The sequence below is a fragment of the Ambystoma mexicanum genome, unplaced genomic scaffold (genome assembly GCF_040938575.1).
Source record: "Ambystoma mexicanum isolate Mex_15411 unplaced genomic scaffold, UKY_AmexF1_1 Mex_scaf84, whole genome shotgun sequence".
Lineage (NCBI taxonomy): Eukaryota > Metazoa > Chordata > Amphibia > Caudata > Ambystomatidae > Ambystoma > Ambystoma mexicanum.
In genome coordinates this window covers 900,765-913,596 of record NW_027182504.1, presented here as the reverse complement: position 1 = coordinate 913,596, position 12,832 = coordinate 900,765, and the positions used below count along the sequence as shown (strand labels likewise).

The window sequence follows — 12,832 nt, the reverse complement described above, 5'->3', positions numbered from 1 at the left end:
TGTTTTTCAACCCAATGCACTGTAAGAAACAATAATATATATCATCATTTCATAAACAAAACAATGAACAATTGGGTTTAACTATGCTCTTAGCACAAAATCAACAAACTGCAGTGGAGAAGAAGTTACATTTTGCAGAATTTGTGCATTTGACAAAAGATTTTTTTTCCATGTTCCAAGATCTACATGTGATACAAAATGTATGAATTCTTGCAATGGAAACCTCACTGTATTTTACCAAGGCAGATAAAGGATATCTTTTGTACCCCTTATACTTATAAGGAGGGTTTGGTGGCTGAAAATGCATTGCTTTGATGGTGATTGCATGTTGCTTGCACTTTGTACATATTACTGAATTAATAAAGGTGAACATGTCAGAACTGGGGGTATAGCCCAGTGGTAGAGCATTTGACTGAAGATCAAGAGGTCCCTACTTCAAATCTGGGTGCCCCCTTGTTCAACTGTTTTACCTGTAGAAATATTTTTTTTTATTAAATAAATTGAAGAAAACTTTTACAATCTTAGCATTTTATGTAATGAGCAACACATTTCTACATTTGAAATACTCCTGATCATCACCTGAAACATAGGGTAAACACCATGAAACTGTTTAGGATTTCGTCATATGATACAAGCTGTGTTTTACATTCACCCAAATTCTACAGGTGATATTATCAGTTTGAAATAGTCCATTGGAAGCTCATATGAATGTTATAAAACTGTGGTGGAAACCAATAATATGCCCTTAGTGAAATGTATTAATTTGTACAGCTGACCAGAAGTGCACTGATGTCATTAGTTCTACAAGTTCCATACAGTCACCCACTCTATCACCTTTTTAAAAAAGGGCAGTTTTCAGCATTCAAGGGTTTAACTCAGTGGTAGAGCGTAGGAATGCAGTTCAAGAAGTCCCTGTTTCATAACCATATACCCTCGTCAATAGAGCCTGTTAAAATGTTTTTCAACCCAATGCACTGTAAGAAACAATAAGATATATCATCATTTCATATACAAAACAATGAACAATTGGGTTTAAATATGCTCTTAGCACAAAATCAACAAACTGCAGTAGAGAAGCAGTTACATTTTGCAGAATTTGTGCATTTGACAAAAGATTTTTTTTTCCATGTTCCAAGATCTACATGTGATACGAAATGTATGAATTCTTGCAATGGAAACCTCACTGTATTTTACCAAGGCAGATAAAGGATATCTTTTGTACCCCTTATACTTATAAGGAGGGTTTGGTGGCTGAAAATGCATTGCTTTAATGGTGATTGCATGTTGCTTCCACTTTGTACATATTACTGAATAAATAAAGGTGAACATTTCAGAAATGGGGGTATAGCTCAGCGGTAGAGTATTTCACTGCAGATCAGAAGCTCCCTAGTTCAAATCTGGGTGCCCCCTTGTCCAACTGTTTACCTGTAGAAATATTTGTTTAATTAAATACATTGAATTAAACATTTACAATCTTAGCATTTTATGTAATGAGCAACACATTTCTACATTTGAAATACTCCTGATCATCACCTGAAACATAGGATAAACACCATTAAGCTGTTTAGGATTTCTTCATATGATACAAGCTGTGTTTTACATTCACCCAAGTTCTACTGGTGATATTATCAGTTTGAAATAGTCCATTGGAAGCTCATATGAATGTTATAAAACTGTGGTGGAAACCAATAATATGCCCTTAATGAAATGTATTAATTTGTACAGCTGACCATAGGTGAACTGATGTCATTAGTTCTACAAGTTCCATACAGCCACCCACTCTATAACCTTTTTAAAAAAGGGCAGTTTTCAGCATTCAAGGGTTTAACTCGGTGGTAGAGCGTAGGAGTGCAGTTCAAGAAGTCCCTGTTTCATAACCATATACCCTCGTCAATAGATCCTGTTAAAATGTTTTTCAACCCAATGCACTGTAAGAAACAATAGGATATATCATCATTTCATATACAAAACAATGAACAATTGGGTTTAACTATGCTCTTAGCACAAAATCAACAAACTGCAGTAGAGAAGCAGTTACATTTTGCAGAATTTGTGCATTTGACAAAAGTTTTTTTTCCATGTTCCAAGATCTACATGTGATACGAAATGTATGATTCTTGCAATGGAAACCTCACTGTATTTTACCAAGGCAGATAAAGGACATCTGTTGTACCCCTTATACTTATAAGGAGGGTTTGGTGGCTGAAAATGCATTGCTTTGATGGTGATTGCATGTTGCTTCCACTTTGTACATATTACTGAATAAGTAAAGGGGAACGTTTCAGAAATGGGGGTATAGCTCAGGGGTAGAGCATTTCACTGCAGATCAAGAGGTCCCTAGTTCAAATCTGGGTGCATCCTTGTCAAACTGTTTTACCTGTAGAAATATTTTTTTAATTAAATAAATTGAAGTAAACATTTACAATCTTAGCATTTTATGTAATGAGCAACACATTTCTACATTTGAAATACTCCTGATCATCTCCTGAAACACAGGGTAAACACCATGAAACTGTTTAGGATTTCTTCATATGATACAAGCTGTGTTTTAAATTCACCCAAGTTCAACTGGTGATATTATCAGTTTGAAATAGTCCATTGGAAGCTCATATGAATGTTATAAAACTGTGGTGGAAACCAATAATATGCCCTAAATGAAATGTATTAATTTGTACAGCTGACCAGAAGTGCACTGATGTCATTAGTTCTACAAGTTCCATACAGTCACCCACTCTATCACCTTTTTAAAAAAGGGCAGTTTTCAGCATTCAAGGGTTTCACTCAGTGGTAGAGCGTAGGAATGCAGTTCAAGAAGTCCCTGTTTCATAAACATATACCCTCTTCAATAGATCCTGTTAAAATGTTTTTCAACCCAATGCACTGTAAGAAAAAATAAGATATATCATCATTTCATATACAAAACAATGAACAATTGGGTTTAACTATGCTGTTAGCACAAAATCAACAAACTGCAGTAGAGAAGCAGTTACGTTTTGCGGAATTTGTGCATTTGACAAAAGTTTTTTTTCCATGTTCCAAGATCTACATGTGATACGAAATGTATGAATTCTTGCAATGGAAACCTCACTGTATTTTACCAAGGCAGATAAAGGACATCTTTTGTACCCCTTATACATATAATGAGGGTGTGGTGGCTGAAAATGAATTGCTTTGATGGTGATTGGATGTTGCTTCCACTTTGTACATATTACTGAATAAATAAAGGTGAACATTTCAGAAATGTGGTTATAGCTCAGGGATAGAGCATTTCACTGCAGATCAAGAGGTCCCTAGTTCAAATCGGGGTGCCCCGTTGTCCAACTGTTTTACCTGTAGAAATATTTCTCAATTGAATAAATTGAAGTAAACATTTACAATCTTAGCATTTTATGTAATGAGCAACACTTTTCTACATTTGAAATACTCCTGATCATCACCTGAAACATAGGGTAAACACCATTAAGCTGTTTAGGATTTCTTCATATGATACAAGCTGTGTTTTACATTCACCCAAGTTCTACTGGTGATATGATCAGCTTGAAATGGTCCATTGGAAGCTCATATGAATGTTATAAAAATGTGCTGGAAACCAATAATGTGCCCTTAATGAAATGTATTAATTTGTACAGCTGAGCAAAAGTGCACTGATGTCATTAGTTCTACAAGTTCCATAGAGTCACCCACTCTATCAACTTTTTAAAAAAGGGCAGTTTTCAACATTCAAGGGTTTATGTCAGTGGTAGAGCGTAGGAGTGTAGTTCAAGAAGTCCCTGTTTCATAACCATATACCCTCTTCAATAGATCCTGTTAAAATGTTTTTCAACCCAATGCACTGTAAGAAACAATAGGATATATCATCATTTCATATACAAAACAATGAACAATTGGGTTTAACTATGCTCTTAGCACAACATCAACAAACTGCAGTAGAGAAGCAGTTACATTTTGCAGAATTTGTGCATTTGACAAAAGATTTTTTTTCCATGTTCCAAGATCTACATGTGATACGAAATGTATGAATTCTTAAACCTCACTGTATTTTACCAAGGCAGATAAAGGACATCCTTCGCACCCCATATACTTATAAGGAGTATTTGGTGGCTGAAAATGCATTGCTTTGATGGTGATTGCATGTTGCTTGCACTTTGTACATATTACTGAATTAATAAAGGTGAACTGTTCAGAACTGGGGGTATAGCTCAGTGGTAGAGCATTTGACTGCAGATCAAGAGGTCCCTAGTTCAAATCTGGGTGCCCCCTTGTTCAACTGTTTTACCTGTAGAAATATTTTTTTAATTAAATAAATTGAAGAAAACATTTACAATCTTAGCATTTTATGTAATGAGCAACACATTTCTACATTTCAAATACTCCTGATCATCACCTGAAACATAGGGTAAACACCATTAAGCTGTTTAGGATTTCTGCATATGATACAAGCTGTGTTTTACATTCACCCAAGTTCTACTGGTGATATTATCAGTTTGAAATAGTCCATTGGAAGCTCATATGAATGTTATAAAACTGTGGTGGAAACCAATAATATGCCCTTAATGAAATGTATTAATTTGTACAGCTGACCAGAAGTGCACTGATGTCATTAGTTATACAAGTTCCATACAGTCACCCACACTATCACCTTTTTATAAAGGGCAGTTTTCAACATTGAAGGGTTTATGTCAGTGGTAGAGCGTAGGAGTGTAGTTCAAGAAGTCCCTGTTTCATAACCATATACCCTCTTCAATAGATCCTGTTAAAATGTGTTTCAACCCAATGCACTGTAAGAAACAATAGGATATATCATCATTTCATATACAAAACAATGAACAATTGAGTTTAACTATGCTCTTAGCACAAAATCAACAAACTGCAGTAGAGAAGCAGTTACATTTTGCATAATGTGTGCATTTGTCAAAAGATTTTTTTCCATGTTCCAAGATCTACATGTGGTACGAAATGTATGAATTCTTGCAATGGAAACCTCACTGTATTTTACCACGGCAGATAAAGGACATCCTTCGCACCCCATATACTTATAAGGAGGGTTTGGTGGCTGAAATTGCATTGCTTTGATGGTGATTGCATGTTGCTTGCACTTTGTACATATTACTGAATTAATAAAGGTGAACTTTTCAGAACTGGGGGTATAGCTCAGTGGTAGAGCATTTGACTGCAGATCAAGAGGTCCCTAGTTCAAATCTGGGTGCCCCCTTGTTCAACTGTTTTACCTGTAGAATTTTTTTTTTAATTAAATAAATTGAAGAAAACATTTTCAATCTTAGCATTTTATGTAATGAGCAACACATTTCTACATTTGAAATGCTCCTGATCATCTCCTGAAACATGGGGTAAACACCATGAAACTGTTTAGGATTTCTTCATATGATACAAGCTGTGTTTTACATTCACCCAAGTTCTACTGGTGATATTATCAGTTTGAAATAGTCCATTGGAAGCTCATATGAATGTTATAAAACTGTGGTGGAAACCAATAATATGCCCTTAATGAAATGTATTAATTTGTACAGCTGACCAGAAGTGCACTGATGTCATTAGTTCTACAAGTTCCATAGAGTCACCCACTCTATCACCTTTTTAAAAAAGGGCAGTTTTCAACATTGAAGGGTTTATGTCAGTGGTAGAGCGTAGGAGTGTAGTTCAAGAAGTCCCTGTTGCATAACCATATACCCTCTTCAATAGATCCTGTTAAAATGTTTTTCAACCCAATGCACTGTAAGAAACAATAGGATATATCATCATTCCATATACAAAACAATGAACAATTGGGTTTAACTATGCTCTTAGCACACAATCAACAAACTGCAGTAGAGAAGCAGTTACATTTTGCAGAATGTGTGCATTTGACAAAAGATTTTTTTTCCATGTTCCAAGATCTATATGTGATACGAAATGTATGAATTCTTGCAATGGAAACCTCACTGTATTTTACCAAGGCAGATAAAGGACATCCTTCGCACCCCTTATACTTATAAGGAGGGTTTGGTGGCTGAACATGCATTGCTTTGATGGTGATTGCATGTTGCTTCCACTTTGTACATATTACTGAATAAATAAAGGTGAACATTCCAGAAATGGGGGTATAGCTCAGGGGTAGAGCATTTCACTGCAGATCAAAAGGTCCCTAATTCAAATCTGGGTGCCTCCTTGTCCAACTCTTTTACCTGTAGATATATTTTTTTAATTAAATAAATTGAAGTAAACATTTACAATTTTAGCATTTTATGTAATGAGCAACACATTTCTACATTTGAAATACTCCTGATCATCACCTGAAACATAGGGTAAACACCATTACGCTGTTTAGGATTTCTTCATATGATACAAGCTGTGTTTCACATTCACCCAAGTTCTACTGGTGATATGATCAGTTTGAAATAGTCCATTGGAAGCTCATATGAATGTTATAAATCTGTGGTGGAAACCAATAATATGCCCTTAATGAAATGTATTAATTTGTACAGCTGACCAGAAGTGCACTGATGTGATTAGTTCTACAAGTTCCATACAGTCACCCACTCTATCACCTTTTTTAAAAAAGGGCAGTTTTCAACATTCAAGGGTTTATGTCAGTGGTAGAGCATAGGCGTGTAGTTCAAGAAGTCCCTGTTTCATAACCATATACCCTCTTCAATAGATCCTGTTAAAATGTTTTTCAACCCAATGCACTGTAAGAAACAATAGGATATATCATCATTTCATATACAAAACAATGAACAATTGAGTTTAACTATGCTCTTAGCACAAAATCAACAAACTGCAGTAGAGAAGCAGTTACATTTTGCAGAATTTGTGCATTTGACAAAAGATTTTTTTCCATGTTCCAAGATCTACATGTGGTACGAAATGTATGAATTCTTGCAATGGAAACCTCACTGTATTTTACCAAGGCAGATAAAGGACATCCTTCGCACCCCATATACTTATAAGGAGGGTTTGGTGGCTGAAATTGCATTGCTTTGATGGTGATTGCATGTTGCTTGCACTTTGTACATATTACTGAATTAATAATGGTGAACTTTTCAGAACTGGGGGTATAGCTCAGTGGTAAAGCATTTCACTGCAGATCAAGATGTTCCTAGTTCAAATCTGGGTGCCTCCTTGTTCAACTGTTGTACCTGTAGAAATATTTTTTTTATTAAATAAATTGAAGAAAACATTTACAATCTTAGCATTTTATGTAATGAGCAACACATTTCTACATTTGAAATACTCCTGATCATCTCCTGAAACACAGGGTAAACACCATGAAACTGTTTAGGATTTCTTCATATGATACAAGCTGTGTTTTAAATTCACCCAAGTTCTACTGGTGATATTATCAGTTTGAAATAGTCCATTGGAAGCTCATATGAATGTTATAAAACTGTGGTGGAAACCAATAATATGCCCTAAATGAAATGTATTAATTTGTACAGCTGACCAGAAGTGCACTGATGTCATTAGTTCTACAAGTTCCATACAGTCACCCACTCTATCACCTTTTTAAAAAAGGGCAGTTTTCAACATTGAAGGGTTTATGACAGTGGTAGAGCGTAGGAGTGTAGTTCAAGAAGTCCCTGTTTCATAACCATATACCCTCTTCAATAGATCCTGTTAAAATGTTTTTCAACCCAATGCACTGTAAGAGACAATAGGATATATCATCATTCCATATACAAAACAATGAACAATTGGGTTTAACTATGCTCTTAGCACAAAATCAACAAACTGCAGTAGAGAAGCAGTTACATTTTGCAGAATTTGTGCATTTGACAAAAGATTTTTTTTCCATGTTCCAAGATCTACATGTGATACGAAATGTATGAATTCTTGCAATGGAAACCTCACTGTATTTTACCAAGGCAGATAAAGGACATCCTTCACACCCCATATACTTATAAGGAGGGTTTGGTGGCTGAAAATGCATTTCTTTGATGGTGATTGCATGTTGCTTCCACTTTGTACATATTATTGAATTAATAAAGGTGTACATTTCAGAATTTGGGTTATAGCTTAATGGTAGAGCATTTGACTGCAGATCAAGAGTTCCCTAGTTCAAATTTGGATGCCCCCTTGTTCAACTGTTTTACCTGTAGAAATATTTTTTTAATTAAAAATATTGAAGAAAACATTTACAATCTTAGCATTTTATGTAATGAGCAACACATTTCTACATTTGAAATACTCCTGATCATCTCCTGAAACATAGGGTAAACACCATTAAGCTGTTTAGGATTTCTTCATATGATACAAGCTGTGTTTTACATTCACCCAAGTTGTACTGGTGATATGATCAGTTTGGAAGAGTCCATTGGAAGCCCATATGAATGTTATAAAACTGTGGTGGAAACCAACAATATGCCCTTAATGAAATGTATTAATTTGTACAGCTGACCAGAAGTGCACTGATGTCATTAGTTCTACAAGTTCCATACAGTCACCCACTCTATCACCTTTTTAAAAAAAGGGCAGTTTTCAACATTCAAGGGTTTATGTCAGTGGTAGAGCATAGGAGTGTAGTTCAAGAAGTCCCTGTTTCATAACCATATACCCTCTGCAATAGATCCTGTTAAAATATTTTTCAACCCAATGCACTGTGAGAAACAATAGGATATATCATCATTTCATATACAAAACAATGAACAATTGAGTTTTACTATGCTCTTAGCACAAAATCAACAAACTGCAGTAGAGAAGAAGTTATGTTTTGCAGAATTTGTGCATTTGACAAACGTTTTTTTTCCATGTTCAAAGATCTACATGTGATACGAAATGTATGAATTCTTGCAATGGAAACCTCACTGTATTTTACCAAGGCAGATAAAGGACATCCTTCGCACCCCATATACTTATAAGGAGGGTTTGGTGGTTGAAAATGCATTGCTTTGATGGTGATTGCATGTTGCTTGCACTTTGTACATATTATTGAATTAATAAAGGTGAACATTTCAGAATTTGGGTTATAGCTTAATGGTAGAGCATTTGACTGCAGATCAAGAGGTCCTTAGTTCAAATCTGGATGCCCCCTTGTTCAACTGTTTTACCTGTAGAAATATTTTTTTAATTAAAAATATTGAAGAAAACATTTACAATTTTAGCATTTTATGTAATGAGCAACACATTTCTACATTTGAAATATTCCTGATCATCTCCTGAAACATAGGGTAAACACCATTAAGCTGTTTAGGATTTCTTCATATGATACAAGCTGTGTTTTACATTCACCCAAGTTCTACTGGTGATATGATCAGTTTGAAATAGTCCATTGGAAGCTCATATGAATGTTATAAAACTGTGGTGGAAACCAATAATATGCCCTTAATGAAATGTATTAATTTGTACAGCTGACCAGAAGTGCACTGATGTCATTAGTTCTACAAGTTCCATAGAGTCACCCACTCTATCACCTTTTTAAAAAAGGGCAGTTTTCAACATTGAAGGGTTTATGACAGTGGTAGAGCGTAGGAGTGTAGTTCAAGAAGTCCCTTTTTCATAACCATATACCCTCTTCAATAGATCCTGTTAAAATGTTTTTCAACCCAATGCACTGTAAGAAACAATAGGATATATCAGTATTCCATATACAAAACAATGAACAATTGGGTTTAACTATGCTCTTAGCACAAAATCAACAAACTGCAGTAGAGAAGCAGTTACATTTTGCAGAATGTGTGCATTTGACAAAAGATTTTTTTTCCATGTTCCAAGATCTATATGTGATACGAAATGTATGAATTCTTGCAATGGAAACCTCACTGTATTTTACCAAGGCAGATAAAGGACATCCTTTGCACCCCATATACTTATAAGGAGGGTTTGGTGGCTGAAAATTAATTGCTTTGATGGTGATTGCATGTTGCTTCCACTTTGTACATATTACTGAATAAATAAAGGTGAACATTTCAGAAATGGGGGTATAGCTCAAGGGTAGAGCATTTCACTGCAGATAAAAAGGTTCCTAGTTCAAATCTGGGTGCCCCCTTGTCCAACTGTTTTACCTGTAGAAATATTGTTTTAATTAAATACATTGAAGCAAACATTTACAATCTTAGCATTTTATGTAATGAGCAACACATTTCTACATTTGAAATACTCCTGATCATCACCTGAAACATAGGGTAAACACCATGAAACTGTTTAGGATTTCTTCATATGATACAAGCTGTGTTTTACATTCACCCAAGTTGTACTGGTGATATTATCAGTTTGAAAGAGTCCATTGGAAGCCCATATGAATGTTATAAAACTGTGGTGGAAACCAATAATATGCCCTTAATGAAATGTATTAATTTGTACAGCTGACCAGAAGTGCACTGATGTCATTAGTTCTACAAGTTCCATACAGTCACCCACTCTATCACCTTTTTAAAAAAAGGGCAGTTTTCAACATTCAAGGGTTTATGTCAGTGGTAGAGCATAGGAGTGTAGTTCAAGAAGTCCCTGTTTCATAACCATATACCCTCTGCAATAGATCCTGTTAAAATGTTTTTCAACCCAATGCACTGTAAGAAACAATAATATATATCATCATTTCATAAACAAAACAATGAACAATTGGGTTTAACTATGCTCTTAGCACAAAATCAACAAACTGCAGTGGAGAAGAAGTTACATTTTGCAGAATTTGTGCATTTGACAAAAGATTTTTTTTCCATGTTCCAAGATCTACATGTGATACAAAATGTATGAATTCTTGCAATGGAAACCTCACTGTATTTTACCAAGGCAGATAAAGGATATCTTTTGTACCCCTTATACTTATAAGGAGGGTTTGGTGGCTGAAAATGCATTGCTTTGATGGTGATTGCATGTTGCTTGCACTTTGTACATATTACTGAATTAATAAAGGTGAACATGTCAGAACTGGGGGTATAGCCCAGTGGTAGAGCATTTGACTGAAGATCAAGAGGTCCCTACTTCAAATCTGGGTGCCCCCTTGTTCAACTGTTTTACCTGTAGAAATATTTTTTTTTATTAAATAAATTGAAGAAAACTTTTACAATCTTAGCATTTTATGTAATGAGCAACACATTTCTACATTTGAAATACTCCTGATCATCACCTGAAACATAGGGTAAACACCATGAAACTGTTTAGGATTTCGTCATATGATACAAGCTGTGTTTTACATTCACCCAAATTCTACAGGTGATATTATCAGTTTGAAATAGTCCATTGGAAGCTCATATGAATGTTATAAAACTGTGGTGGAAACCAATAATATGCCCTTAGTGAAATGTATTAATTTGTACAGCTGACCAGAAGTGCACTGATGTCATTAGTTCTACAAGTTCCATACAGTCACCCACTCTATCACCTTTTTAAAAAAGGGCAGTTTTCAGCATTCAAGGGTTTAACTCAGTGGTAGAGCGTAGGAATGCAGTTCAAGAAGTCCCTGTTTCATAACCATATACCCTCGTCAATAGAGCCTGTTAAAATGTTTTTCAACCCAATGCACTGTAAGAAACAATAAGATATATCATCATTTCATATACAAAACAATGAACAATTGGGTTTAAATATGCTCTTAGCACAAAATCAACAAACTGCAGTAGAGAAGCAGTTACATTTTGCAGAATTTGTGCATTTGACAAAAGATTTTTTTTTCCATGTTCCAAGATCTACATGTGATACGAAATGTATGAATTCTTGCAATGGAAACCTCACTGTATTTTACCAAGGCAGATAAAGGATATCTTTTGTACCCCTTATACTTATAAGGAGGGTTTGGTGGCTGAAAATGCATTGCTTTAATGGTGATTGCATGTTGCTTCCACTTTGTACATATTACTGAATAAATAAAGGTGAACATTTCAGAAATGGGGGTATAGCTCAGCGGTAGAGTATTTCACTGCAGATCAGAAGCTCCCTAGTTCAAATCTGGGTGCCCCCTTGTCCAACTGTTTACCTGTAGAAATATTTGTTTAATTAAATACATTGAATTAAACATTTACAATCTTAGCATTTTATGTAATGAGCAACACATTTCTACATTTGAAATACTCCTGATCATCACCTGAAACATAGGATAAACACCATTAAGCTGTTTAGGATTTCTTCATATGATACAAGCTGTGTTTTACATTCACCCAAGTTCTACTGGTGATATTATCAGTTTGAAATAGTCCATTGGAAGCTCATATGAATGTTATAAAACTGTGGTGGAAACCAATAATATGCCCTTAATGAAATGTATTAATTTGTACAGCTGACCATAGGTGAACTGATGTCATTAGTTCTACAAGTTCCATACAGCCACCCACTCTATAACCTTTTTAAAAAAGGGCAGTTTTCAGCATTCAAGGGTTTAACTCGGTGGTAGAGCGTAGGAGTGCAGTTCAAGAAGTCCCTGTTTCATAACCATATACCCTCGTCAATAGATCCTGTTAAAATGTTTTTCAACCCAATGCACTGTAAGAAACAATAGGATATATCATCATTTCATATACAAAACAATGAACAATTGGGTTTAACTATGCTCTTAGCACAAAATCAACAAACTGCAGTAGAGAAGCAGTTACATTTTGCAGAATTTGTGCATTTGACAAAAGTTTTTTTTCCATGTTCCAAGATCTACATGTGATACGAAATGTATGATTCTTGCAATGGAAACCTCACTGTATTTTACCAAGGCAGATAAAGGACATCTTGTGTACCCCTTATACTTATAAGGAGGGTTTGGTGGCTGAAAATGCATTGCTTTGATGGTGATTGCATGTTGCTTCCACTTTGTACATATTGGTGAACATTTCAGAAATGGGGGTATAGCTCAGGGGTAGAGCATTTCACTGCAGATTAAAAGGTCCCTAGTTCAAATCTGGGTGCCCCCTTG

The 12,832-nt window shown here is 35.2% G+C and overlaps 4 non-coding genes across 4 annotated transcripts; all 4 read left to right on the top strand.

Moving 5' to 3' along the window:
* Nucleotides 1–382: 382 nt before the first annotated feature.
* On the top strand, nucleotides 383–454 carry TRNAF-GAA (transfer RNA phenylalanine (anticodon GAA)). The gene has a single exon. It is a non-coding gene; the product is annotated as a tRNA-Phe (tRNA).
* Nucleotides 455–4,188: 3,734 nt separating this feature from the next.
* Nucleotides 4,189–4,260, top strand: TRNAC-GCA (transfer RNA cysteine (anticodon GCA)). The gene has a single exon. It is a non-coding gene; the product is annotated as a tRNA-Cys (tRNA).
* Nucleotides 4,261–5,140: 880 nt separating this feature from the next.
* On the top strand, nucleotides 5,141–5,212 carry TRNAC-GCA (transfer RNA cysteine (anticodon GCA)). Its single transcript has one exon. It is a non-coding gene; the product is annotated as a tRNA-Cys (tRNA).
* Nucleotides 5,213–10,865: 5,653 nt separating this feature from the next.
* On the top strand, nucleotides 10,866–10,937 carry TRNAF-GAA (transfer RNA phenylalanine (anticodon GAA)). The gene has a single exon. It is a non-coding gene; the product is annotated as a tRNA-Phe (tRNA).
* Nucleotides 10,938–12,832: the final 1,895 nt, after the last annotated feature.